Genomic DNA, 12,795 nt, shown 5'->3' on the forward strand with positions numbered 1-12,795 from the left:
CACCGTTGAAATCTTCTTAAGGGCCCGCCGCGATGTTTAGTAACCGTCCTCCACCATGATTAAGGTGTGCAAAATGGGCCCGATCCGGCGAATCCAACCCGATCCGACCCAATCCACCCCGATTCGAACAGAACCGGTGAACTGGTTCGGGTACAGCTGGGCAAATCCGAACAGCATTTAGATTGGATTCGGGTAAGCAGCAAATCCGACCGAACCGAACGAAATCCGATCTGTTTGGATCCAATCCGATTCGATTCGGACCGGACCGACTGTGGTGACTATTTAATTACAAGTTTGCCCCTATATATATATATATATATATATATATATATATATATATATCATTTACCTCTTTCTTTTTTAACCCTACTTATCGCCGCTCTCTACCTGCACCCAAACCCTAAAATCCCTCAAACCCCTCTCATCAGTCATCCCTACCCGAACGCCAACGACTCGCAATCCTCATTCGGCCATTCACAATCGTTCATCAGGTAGGTGGACCCACTCGGCCACTATTTATTTATTTTGTTATTTTTGTAAGAGATGGCTCGCTCGTCGGCCAGCCATGGCTGCTGCCCGTTGGTGGTCCAGCCACCCAGGATCGTCGGCCAGCCATGGCCGTTGCCCGGTGGTGGTCCGGCCACCCATGATCGTCATCTGTAATATTCATATTTGAAGAAATCAGATGAAAACAGTACTTCAGATGTGGCCTTGAGAAGTTTTCAACAGTGAGCGTTCATTCCCCCTAGTACATGAGCATCAGATGAGCCTCCTTTTATGTATCATCCCTAAAATGGTACGGAAAAATGGATAGATGTTGTGGATCTAATACATATACTATGATACGTCCCACAAAAGTTCTACATATCAACACCTTCTTCCAGTTTCTCTTCTCTGACCTGGGAATGTGATTCACTAGGGAGGGGATTAGGTTAGGCCTCGGCCTCACCCAAGATGGTACGGCCCTTGCCATGGTGCCCACCTTGATGTATATATTCAGTATTCACTCTATTTATCCGTTTTTTTCGGATCATGTTAGGATATTAGGGGAAAAAATGAAGCTGGTCCAATTATGAGGTGGGCCATAACATAAGAAACAGTGGTGATTGATCATTAATAGCCACAAGTTTTGGATCAAGATGATATTTGTTTTTTTTCCCTTCACTCAGACTTATGTGAACTTATCAACATATTGGATGGTGAATAAAATCTAAGGAAACGTTAAGGTGCCTTCTAAGAAGTTTTTAATGGTAGTGTTCAATCACCACTGTTACTTAGAGTATAGTCTACCCAATAACTGAATCATCTTAATTTATGGCATAATGCTTTAAAATTATCTGAAAAAACGGATGGACGGAGTGGATACAAACTATACACGTCAAGATGGCCCCTAGGGCTGCAACATCTTTGGAAGCTGATTGTGTACATATTGTGTAAACTTTGTGGGTCCCATAGTCATTAATACATTTTATCCACTGTCCATACATTTTAACAGATAAGTTTAGGTCGTTAGACAAAAAATGAAGCATATCCAATACATTTTATCCACTGTCCATACATTTTTTTTTTTTTTTTAATGTTGATAAATGAAACTATTCCTTTCTGAATTTAGTAATGAGAAACTGGTACATTTGTAATTTTTAAATATAATATATTCATTGAAAAATTCTCAGCTGCCACTTGTTTGAGTTGACACAACGAATTGTGTTTATGAGAAAGCATTATAGTGGGGTGAGGGTGAGATTCTACTAAAAAATTACAATACAGCATATGCATGTAATAATCATCCAAAACCAAAGTAAGGCACATATTCTACAACCATTAACAATATCTGTAATTTTTCTTTGTCATCTCAAAAATTACATCCCCCCCACCCAAAAAAAAAAAAGGGGTGCTGACTGATGGTGTTTTGAGAGAGATCCATTGATTTGAAATTGGTTTGTGCGTGGTTAGAGAGTGAGCCCATGAAATTCATAAAAAAAAAGTAAAAAATACAAGTGAATTTGAATGTGTAAAGGAAACTGTGATTCTAGTCATATCCATGAATGTAAGAACAAAGGAGAAAAGTGGCCCAGCGGCGCATTATATATAGACGCAATCGTTGCTCCTTCACTAACCGAGAGCACCTCCTGCTAATGCTTGATCCATTCCCTACGTTGGGAGATCAACTGACAAATGTCATTCCCTACGTTGGACCCCACCATTATAACACTTTCGTCCAACTAGTTGTGTGTGAAACGTCACAGATGCACACATGTACAAGGATGTTCACCTGGAACTATTTGGACAACAAGTTATCCTCTAACTAGCATATAATTTACAAGTAGTTGGTTTTTTCCCCTTCACAGAATTTGTTTTTTATTTTTAAATATCTGTTTCCTTCTTTACTTAATTTATATAGAAATACCATTTGGGATTGTCATTCTTATGTGTTTGTCTATTTTTCCCATAAAAAAACATATTTGGTATTGAAATGTTTTATATACGTTTCTTTTCTGATGTGGGGTTAAGGGTTATATGCTTGACATTGCTTTCTTTTAATCATTTGTTCCAATATATTAATCTTTACTTATTTATGTTCCTTTCTCAGATTGAAGCAGAGGAACAACCTGAGATTTCGGAGTTGTATTTGGTTTCAGCAGTCCCCTATTTCACCTTTTGTAAGGTCAGTTATTTTTATTTTTGGCCTCTCTTTATTTCTTGTCTTGATGCAAGCACAAGTGATATAAGATTTGGAGTCCTGATTTTGCCTGAAATTTCATGATTAATCAGTCTAATTAGGTACAAAATGTCATGATATTTCATGAAATTTGTGCAACCAAACATGCGCTAAGATAAAAAAGAATCACATTCACTTAATTCCTTTTCTTGTTTATATTTTCATGGCAGTTCTTTTTAATTTTTGTTATACAGCAGTGTATCTGGGGAATTATTGAAATCTTGTTTAATCTTACAATGTTATAACTATAATATAAGTAGAGCATGTTTCATAGATGAACCGAAAGCTATGTGCCTTTGAGTCTCTTATTGTGTTCAGCCCAGAAAGCCTCATCTGTCAATAGTTTGGCTCATCTAAAGATTACCTAGGGGCATAGTAGATTTTGAGATCCTCTATGAGAAAGGACTTGCATCTGAGATAAATTGATTTACAATGCAGATTACAAGTTGATTTAACAACCCATAGATTGATTACTGGCTATGTACTCTAGTCTTAATATGTACATTGCTTTCTTTGCTTAGATTATCTCATTATTGTTTTCTTTGCTTAGATTATTATTGTGACTTGTGAGTTGTGATTGTAATTTTTAAGTTAGATAATTAGTTACCCGTTTGAGGATTTCTATGTGGCAATACATAGATATGGTATGTTTTTGGTGGCATAGAAATCGCTCAAATTGTCCCATTTTGGACAGTTCAAGGTTAGACGGATAGTATGCTTTAATATAATCTATTTAAATGTTCATGTCTGATCTGCGGTCCATCTCCTCATTTCTCTCTGGATATGTTTCTTCCGTTTTGTATCCAATGCTAAATATCTTCACATTGCTTTAGATATTTGGTATTAGAATGTAACGTAAGATGAACTTATCCGGAGAGGCATGGGGAGATGCTGCCGGATTTTCGACGTGAATATTTAAATGGAAATATGAAAGTATTACAATTTATCCAACCTTTGATGGGTAACTAATTTAAGATTTAATTGTTACTTGCAAGTTAGATAATTAATTATCCGTTTAAGAATTTCTATGTGGTCATACATAGATATGGTGTATTTTTGGTGGCATAGAAATTGCTTAAATTGTCCAATTTTAAGCCTCATCTGCCAATAGTTTGGCTCATCTAAAGATTACCTAGGGGCATAGTAGATTTTGAGATCCTCTCTGAGAAAGGACTTGCATCTGAGATAAATTGATTTACAATGCAGATTACAAGTTGATTTAACAACCCATAGATTGATTACTGGCTATGTACTCTAGTCTTAATATGTACATTGCTTTCTTTGCTTAGATTATCTCATTATTGCTTTCTTTGCTTAGATTATTATTGTGACTTGTGACTTGTGATTGTAATTTTTAAGTTAGATAATTAGTTACCCGTTTGAGGATTTCTATGTAACAATACATAGATATGGTATGTTTTTGGTGGCATAGAAATCGCTCAAATTGTCCCATTTTGGACAGTTCAAGGTTAGACGGATATTATGCTTTAATATAATCTATTTAAATGTTCATGTCTGATCTGCGGTTCATCTCCTCATTTCTCTCTGGATATGTTTCTTCTATTTTGTATCCAATGCTAAATATCTTCACATTACTTTAGATATTTGGTATTGGAATGTAACGTAAGATGAACTTATCCGGAGAGGCATGGGGAGATGCTGCCGGATTTTCGACGTGAATATTTAAATGGAAATATGAAAGTATTACAATTTATCCAACCTTTGATGGGTAACTAATTTAAGATTTAATTGTTACTTGCAAGTTAGATAATTAATTATCCGTTTAAGAATTTCTATGTGGTCATACATAGATATGGTGTATTTTTGGTGGCATAGAAATTGCTTAAATTGTCCAATTTTAAGCCTCATCTGCCAATAGTTTGGCTCATCTAAAGATTACCTAGGGGCATAGTAGATTTTGAGATCCTCTCTGAGAAAGGACTTGCATCTGAGATAAATTGATTTACAATGCAGATTACAAGTTGATTTAACAACCCATAGATTGATTACTGGCTATGTACTCTAGTCTTAATATGTACATTGCTTTCTTTGCTTAGATTATCTCATTATTGTTTTCTTTGCTTAGATTATTATTGTGACTTGTGACTTGTGATTGTAATTTTTAAGTTAGATAATTAGTTACCCGTTTGAGGATTTCTATGTAACAATACATAGATATGGTATGTTTTTGGTGGCATAGAAATCGCTCAAATTGTCCCATTTTGGACAGTTCAAGGTTAGACGGATATTATGCTTTAATATAATCTATTTAAATGTTCATGTCTGATCTGCGGTTCATCTCCTCATTTCTCTCTGGATATGTTTCTTCTATTTTGTATCCAATGCTAAATATCTTCACATTACTTTAGATATTTGGTATTGGAATGTAACGTAAGATGAACTTATCCGGAGAGGCATGGGGAGATGCTGCCGGATTTTCGACGTGAATATTTAAATGGAAATATGAAAGTATTACAATTTATCCAACCTTTGATGGGTAACTAATTTAAGATTTAATTGTTACTTGCAAGTTAGATAATTAATTATCCGTTTAAGAATTTCTATGTGGTCATACATAGATATGGTGTATTTTTGGTGGCATAGAAATTGCTTAAATTGTCCAATTTTAAGCCTCATCTGCCAATAGTTTGGCTCATCTAAAGATTACCTAGGGGCATAGTAGATTTTGAGATCCTCTCTGAGAAAGGACTTGCATCTGAGATAAATTGATTTACAATGCAGATTACAAGTTGATTTAACAACCCATAGATTGATTACTGGCTATGTACTCTAGTCTTAATATGTACATTGCTTTCTTTGCTTAGATTATCTCATTATTGCTTTCTTTGCTTAGATTATTATTGTGACTTGTGACTTGTGATTGTAATTTTTAAGTTAGATAATTAGTTACCCGTTTGAGGATTTCTATGTAACAACACAAAAAAAAAAAAAAAAAAAAAAAAAAAAAAAAAAAAAAAAAAAAAAAAAAAAAAAAAAAAAAAAAAAAAAAAAAAAAAAAAAAAAAAAAAAAAAAAAAAAAAAAAAAAAAAAAAAAAAAAAAAAAAAAAAAAATTTTTTTTTTTTTTTTTTTTTTTTTTTTTTTTTTTGGGTTTTTGTTGGTTTGTTTTTTTTTTTGGTTTTTTTGTTTGGTTTTTTTTTTATTTTTTTTTTATTTTAATTTTTCTTGTTTTTTTATTTGTTTTTTTTTAAATTTTTTTTTTTAATTTTTTTTTTTTTTTTTTTTTTTTTTAGATTATCTCATTATTGCTTTCTTTGCTTAGATTATTATTGTGACTTGTGACTTGTGATTGTAATTTTTAAGTTAGATAATTAGTTACCCGTTTGAGGATTTCTATGTAACAATACATAGATATGGTATGTTTTTGGTGGCATAGAAATCGCTCAAATTGTCCCATTTTGGACAGTTCAAGGTTAGACGGATATTATGCTTTAATATAATCTATTTAAATGTTCATGTCTGATCTGCGGTTCATCTCCTCATTTCTCTCTGGATATGTTTCTTCTATTTTGTATCCAATGCTAAATATCTTCACATTACTTTAGATATTTGGTATTGGAATGTAACGTAAGATGAACTTATCCGGAGAGGCATGGGGAGATGCTGCCGGATTTTCGACGTGAATATTTAAATGGAAATATGAAAGTATTACAATTTATCCAACCTTTGATGGGTAACTAATTTAAGATTTAATTGTTACTTGCAAGTTAGATAATTAATTATCCGTTTAAGAATTTCTATGTGGTCATACATAGATATGGTGTATTTTTGGTGGCATAGAAATTGCTTAAATTGTCCCATTTTGGATAGTTGAAGGTTAGATGAATAATATGCTTTCATATAGTCTATTTAAATGTTCATGCTTGATCCGCGGTCCATCTTCTCATTTATCTCTGGATATGTTTCTTCCGTTTCGTATCCAATGCCAAATATCTTCACATTGCTTTAGATATTTTGCATCGGAATGTAACGTAAGATGAATTTATCCGGAGAGGCATGGGGAGATGCTGCCGGATTTTCGGCGTGGACGTTTAAATGGGAATATGAAAGTATTACAATATATCCAACATTGGATGGGTAACTAATTTAGGATTTAATTGTTACTTGTAAGTTAGATAATTAGTTATCCGTTTGAGGATTTCTATGTGGTCATACATATATATGGTATGTTTTTGGTGGCATAGAAATCGTTCAAATTGTCTCATTTTGAACAGTTCAAGGTTAGATGGATAGTATGCTTTCATATAGTCTATTTAAATGTTTATGCCTGATCCGCGATCCATCTCCTCATTTTTCTCTGGATATGTTTCTTCCGTTTCGTATCCAATACCAAATATTTTCACATTGTTTTAGATATTTGGCATCGAAATGTAACGTAAGATGAACTTATCTGGAGAGGCATGGGGAAATGCTGCCGGATTTTCGGTGTGGAGTTTAAATGGGAATATGAAAGTATTACAATTTATCCAATCTTAAATGGGTAACTAATTTAAGATTTAATTGTTACTTGTAAGTTAGATAATTAGTTATCCGTTTGAAGATTTCTATTTGACCATACATAGATATGGTGTATTTTTGGTACCATAGAAATCGTTCAAATTGTCCCATTTTGGACAGTTCAAGGTTAGATGGATAATATGCTTTCATATAATCGATTTAAATGTTCATGCCTGATCCATGGTTCATCACCTCATTTCTCTCTGGATATGTTTCTTCCGTTTTGTATCAAATGTCAAATATCTTCATATTGCTTTAGATTTTTGACATCGGAATGTAACGTAAGATGAACTTATCTGGAGAGGCATGGGGAGATGTTGCCGGATTTTGGGCATGAATATTTAAATAAGAATATGAAAGTATTACAATTTATCTAATCTTAGATGGATAACTAATTTAGGATTTAGTATAACTCTATTAGCATTAGATTGCTAATGCTAATATGATATAGTATATTTCAAATATCAGATGGAAAGTGGGGGTCTTTCCAATACCCATCCCCGGCCCCGGGTGGTCGATCAATTACATCACCGATAATCCTTGAAGATGAAAGATTAGGTCTTGAACATGAAGAGGTGCCCGTCGATGTTGATACTAGTACTGCACAATCGCATGTTGTGGAAAAAATGAAAAAGAGGTCGGTAGTGTGGGACGATTTTGAAGAAGTAACCGTGAAGAATGGCCAAGTGAAGATGCAATGTAAGCACTGTAAGAGTCAGTACGCTAAGCAATCAGATGGGTCGACCACAATATTGAAGAAACATATTGAAAATTGTCATAAAAAAGTGAGAAGTGCGCAACGCAACAAACACTTTCATTTTCGTAATCTGTAATGGGTCCGTCGGTGTCCATCTATAAGTATGACAAGGAGCTGGTGAATGAGTTGACGGTCAAGTTAATTATTACAGATGAAAGACCATTTCAGATGATAGAGAGTTCTGCTTTTGTTGGATTAGCCAGATGCCTTAACCCCAGATACGAGAATGTCTCTCGTACAACAATCAAGAGGGTATGTATGAAGATATATGAAGGCGAGAAGGTTAAGTTGAAAGGAGATTTGGGAACATAAGTAATTTTTCGAATTAGCCTTTCGTTATCTGGCGCGTCCGTTGAGAATTCCTAACCCAAGGTTGGGTTGGGTTGGGTTGGGTTAGGGTTGAGGTATAGGAACCTTGGGTGGCTAGGGTTGAGTACCAACCCAACCCAACTTGCCCGACTTTCAGCCCTACACATGACAGCCAAAAACTGGGCTATATTTGAGATGGGCCTCGGCTTGCAGTAGCTGGGCTGGGCCCACGCGTTTATTTCTCAGGTCTGATAATAGGACTAAAGTGTAGAAACTGGGCATTTTCCACCATCCATTTCAAGGTCAAGAATTGGGTGGATGGGATTTCCATTTGACTAGTTTTCTACTATGAGCAAACCAGAGCTGGTCGCACATATGGATTGTTTTGGTTCACTAGCGTGCCACCACCATCTGATCTTCCCACATATAAAAGGAATGGAGATTTACACCCCACCCTATTTATAGTTACACCTTTTTCTTTACCCATCGGTAGTGCAATGATGCATTCGTACTACTTTGGTGCTATTGTATTAGCAGAAGTAAAATTAAATGGGTGTATCCAACAAAATGGTGGTGTAAATATGCCTCCCTACTTTCTTCAGTTTTGGGTTGAGGGTTTTAATGTTTTCCCAACCGTATGACATTTTGGGTAGTATACCCATGTGAGAAAAGCTGGCATGCTCCTCAAATTAGAACCACTCAAATAGTGGGACCCGCTCTAAATGAATTATAAGCTAAAAGTTTCTTTGAAAGAAATATCCTAACCGGTCGATTGGTGGACATCAATGGATTGTAAATTTGAAGAGTAGTTAACGGACCAAATCCTAGAAAAAAGGTTAGTAATCAGTGATCAGGATTGATCTGATTTTATGTACATGACGTCCCACTAGCTGGGTATTTCGCATTTGAGGCATTTGCCACGTGTGCGATTAGGGAGCCCGGAAGTCAGGGATATGTTATTGGGCGAGAATATAATGTAATGACTTATTGCTGCAGCAGGACAAGCCATCCACGGACGCGGATTATGTGTTTTGTATCTACACCGTTCGTGTATTTTACGTGTTAGATTTTAGGTTATGAGCTTAAAAATAATCAGATCTAAATCTCAAGGGACCAAACTTTCTAAGGCCCACACTAATGTTCAATTGCCATCCAACTTGTCGATAAGGTCACACAGACCTGGATGAAGGGAAAACACAACTATTAAAATACATGACGTGGGCCCCAAAGTCACAGATCCACCGGCCATGTGTATGGGATAATATTCTGATGGTAGGGCATTTATGAATTTGACACTACCCATGCGAGACTGGAAACGGATTGGCTACTGACCCTGCCACTAGCCAATGGCTAGTGGTCGGTGCTCTGTGGGCCCCACCATGATGTATATGTTTCATCCATGTCATCCACCCATTCTTCCAGATCATTTTTTAGTATGAGCCCAAAAATGAGGTTGATCCAAACCTCAAGTGGACAGCACAGTATTGATTGAACGCCCACTGTTAAAAAATTCTAGGGGCCACAAAAGTTTCAGATCAAGCTGATATATATTTTACCCTTCATCCAAGTCTGTATGACCTAATCAATAGGTTAGATGTCAAATAACCATTAGAGTAGGCCTTAGGAGGCTTTTAATGGTGGACATTCAATTTCTACTATTTTCCCATAGTGTGGTCCACCTGAGATTTAGATCTACCTCATTTTTTGTATTAAGCACTAAAATTATCTTTCTAAATGGATGGGGCGCATGGATAAAAAACATATATCATGGTGGGGTCGACATAGAACCGACCACTAGCCACCTGGCTGGTGGCAGCGTCACTAGCCAAAACGCGTCCGGCGAGACTAGCCACATCACCAATAATACGGTCAGACTTGTCAGGTCACCACTAAAAAGATGCGCTTTGGTCGGTGCCATACAAACTGGGCCCAGGCAATGACAGCCACACTGTACAGCACCAACAAACAACCCAATGCTTAATTTAACATCAGATCATTAAATAGCGCCCCGGAGCTCAGGTTAGCAGAGACGAGTATGGCGTCAGGCCTTAGAGAGCTCTGACTGTAACGTAAATCCTTCAACGTTGCAAATCCATCAATTAGCTAAGATGCGCCACTGGGTATCATTTAACAACCTTTGTCATGGGGGTGAAAACACAAAACGTCCGCCTAGCCCATGGCCCACATCAGATCTTCTCACCACCAAAATAAAAAATTGTAATGAAATCTCATAAATCAAACATCATAAAATAAAAAGGCATGAAAATGTTACCGTGTAAACGTCATCATGAAATTCCATGACATCCCACTTAATGGTTATGTTCGCATTTGGGTCCATCGGATCATACCCAACTACAATAACCAAAATTCAAAATTAAAAATGAAAAAACATAAATAATAATACTATTATATATTTTATTAATTGAAGGATTTTAACTTTAGAAAGCAAAAAAAAAAAAAAAAAAAAGAAGAAAAAAAATGCAACCTTACAACTAACCCGTTGTAGAAAACTCCATTAAAAGGAAGCTTAAAACTAAGAGAAAACCCCAAAGCTTAAACAAAACATGTCTTTCTTTTCGCTTCTTCTCACGCTTGTAAGGGGGGGGGGGGGGGGGTTATTCGTCTTTTTCTTCTACTATGCAATAGAAAGAAGGAAATGATCTTCTGTTCATATTTTTGCCATCTCTTTAATCGAAATCCGTGGCTTAAGAGAAAATCTTCTCATGTCTTAATGACTGGTACTAGATTTGATTAGTATAAATACCCATCAGGTATAGATTGGATCTTTGGACATTAGTTTCAAGTTGGGTCAAGACCAAACAAGGGTTGTTGGCACTTGAATTATTTTCTGTCACGTGTGGTGTGTGTGGTCATGTCAAAATAGATATAGCGGCTCGATTTAAACCAATTAACTTTGTACTCAAACGTCGAAATAAGCAGATACATCCAATATGAACGTACATGATCTGAATCTGAGAATGTCAATTGCTTACTCATCCACTTATAGAATTTTGTAATGGTTATGCAATAACCATATGGTGGGTTTTTCCTCCAAAATGGGGTTGAGTTTTGCCTTTTATAAAAAATTATTTTTTAGTATACTAGTGCAATTAAACAAAAGAAAAAACTCACAATTAGTCACTAAAAGCGACTGCCAAGAAGCATATCTTGAAATAACAACTTTATACTGGATAAGGATCAAGTCTAATATATGAGCATAGACCTGAATTACAACAATGAATTATATATAATGAATTATCAATACTGGTATAAAAATTGTTAGATTTGATTTAGTTTGATTGTTGTGGGATAGCCTTTTCTATTGATTCACTTGTTATTTATAAATCTCTGTTGTTGTTGTCCTTCATACGTTTCTCTTCTTTATTGTGACATTTATGGTAACTAAAGTGTCACCATCTAGATCATTCCCTCAGTGTGTTTTCTTATTGGCCGTTCCTCTTCTCTCAAACTCGGCTGCGACTTGCTTCCAAATTCTCCACCGCCTCTCATGTTCTGCGTCTTGGACTTCTCGGCCGTATTTCTCTCTCCTTTTGACCATGTTCCACATCTGGATTCTCGGCCGTAATCAGCTTCCGGATATCCCAGCGACACTCCAAATGTACCACCGAACTCCCTGAAAAATATAGCACACGGTATATCTTTTATGCAATGGCATGTTTCCTTCCCTGATCGACTCTGCCAGAATTACCCTATAGCAAGGGCACTTACGTGATCGAGACCACCCATTGGATGGGTTAGACTGCATGGTCTCTAAGACTCTAAATAGGCTATCTTCAATTCAGGCGGCTTACCTCACTCAATCCTCAGATTATTTAATATACTTAATATGGAATATAGTAATAAAATTAATTGGACTGACTTGGTCCCCACCATAATTGATTGAAATCGGGTTCCCATTGAGGACCCTAAGTGCCTATATACACGACTCAAAAAGAGGATTCTCAGGGTTTGGGCTATGTACTGCTTGTTTCAAGCAGCGGGAGATCAAACAAAGGCTTGCAAACGTACAAACAACTGTTTGGCTTGCCAATTGTCTTACAAGTGATCATCCGGCTCACCATCTAGAAGCCATCCATTACACTCCATGCAGACTGAGGAAATCGATGGTCAGACATCGTAGGAAAAAAGAAGATTTGCACCAGCCGGGAATCGAACCCGGGTCTGTACCGTGGCAGGGTACTATTCTACCACTAGACCACTGGTGCTTTGTTGATTGAATTTTTCTGTAATTTTTAATAAGCATGATGAATAGCTGCAAAAATGCAGGTAGAACTGTGGATGGCCATCCACATTCAATACGCAATGGACAAAGGTCATCTCTCTGGATGTTTAGGACTATTGAAACATGACCAATGAACGTTGGGTCTATATGAATTCTTTCAACTGCAATGCAAGTTAGTCTAAAGCTGATCGAATGCAAAATCATCAGCTTATGGGTCTGAAATTTCTGAGATGACTCATGAAGAGGGGTTG

At 36.2% G+C, this 12,795-nt stretch overlaps 1 non-coding gene across 1 annotated transcript; it reads right to left on the reverse strand.

Moving 5' to 3' along the window:
• Positions 1 to 12,456: 12,456 nt before the first annotated feature.
• Positions 12,457 to 12,527, reverse strand: TRNAG-GCC (transfer RNA glycine (anticodon GCC)). The gene has a single exon. It is a non-coding gene; the product is annotated as a tRNA-Gly (tRNA).
• Between the last annotated feature and the right edge of the window lie 268 nt (positions 12,528 to 12,795).

The sequence above is a fragment of the Magnolia sinica genome, chromosome 18 (genome assembly GCF_029962835.1).
Source record: "Magnolia sinica isolate HGM2019 chromosome 18, MsV1, whole genome shotgun sequence".
Classification (NCBI taxonomy): domain Eukaryota; kingdom Viridiplantae; phylum Streptophyta; class Magnoliopsida; order Magnoliales; family Magnoliaceae; genus Magnolia; species Magnolia sinica.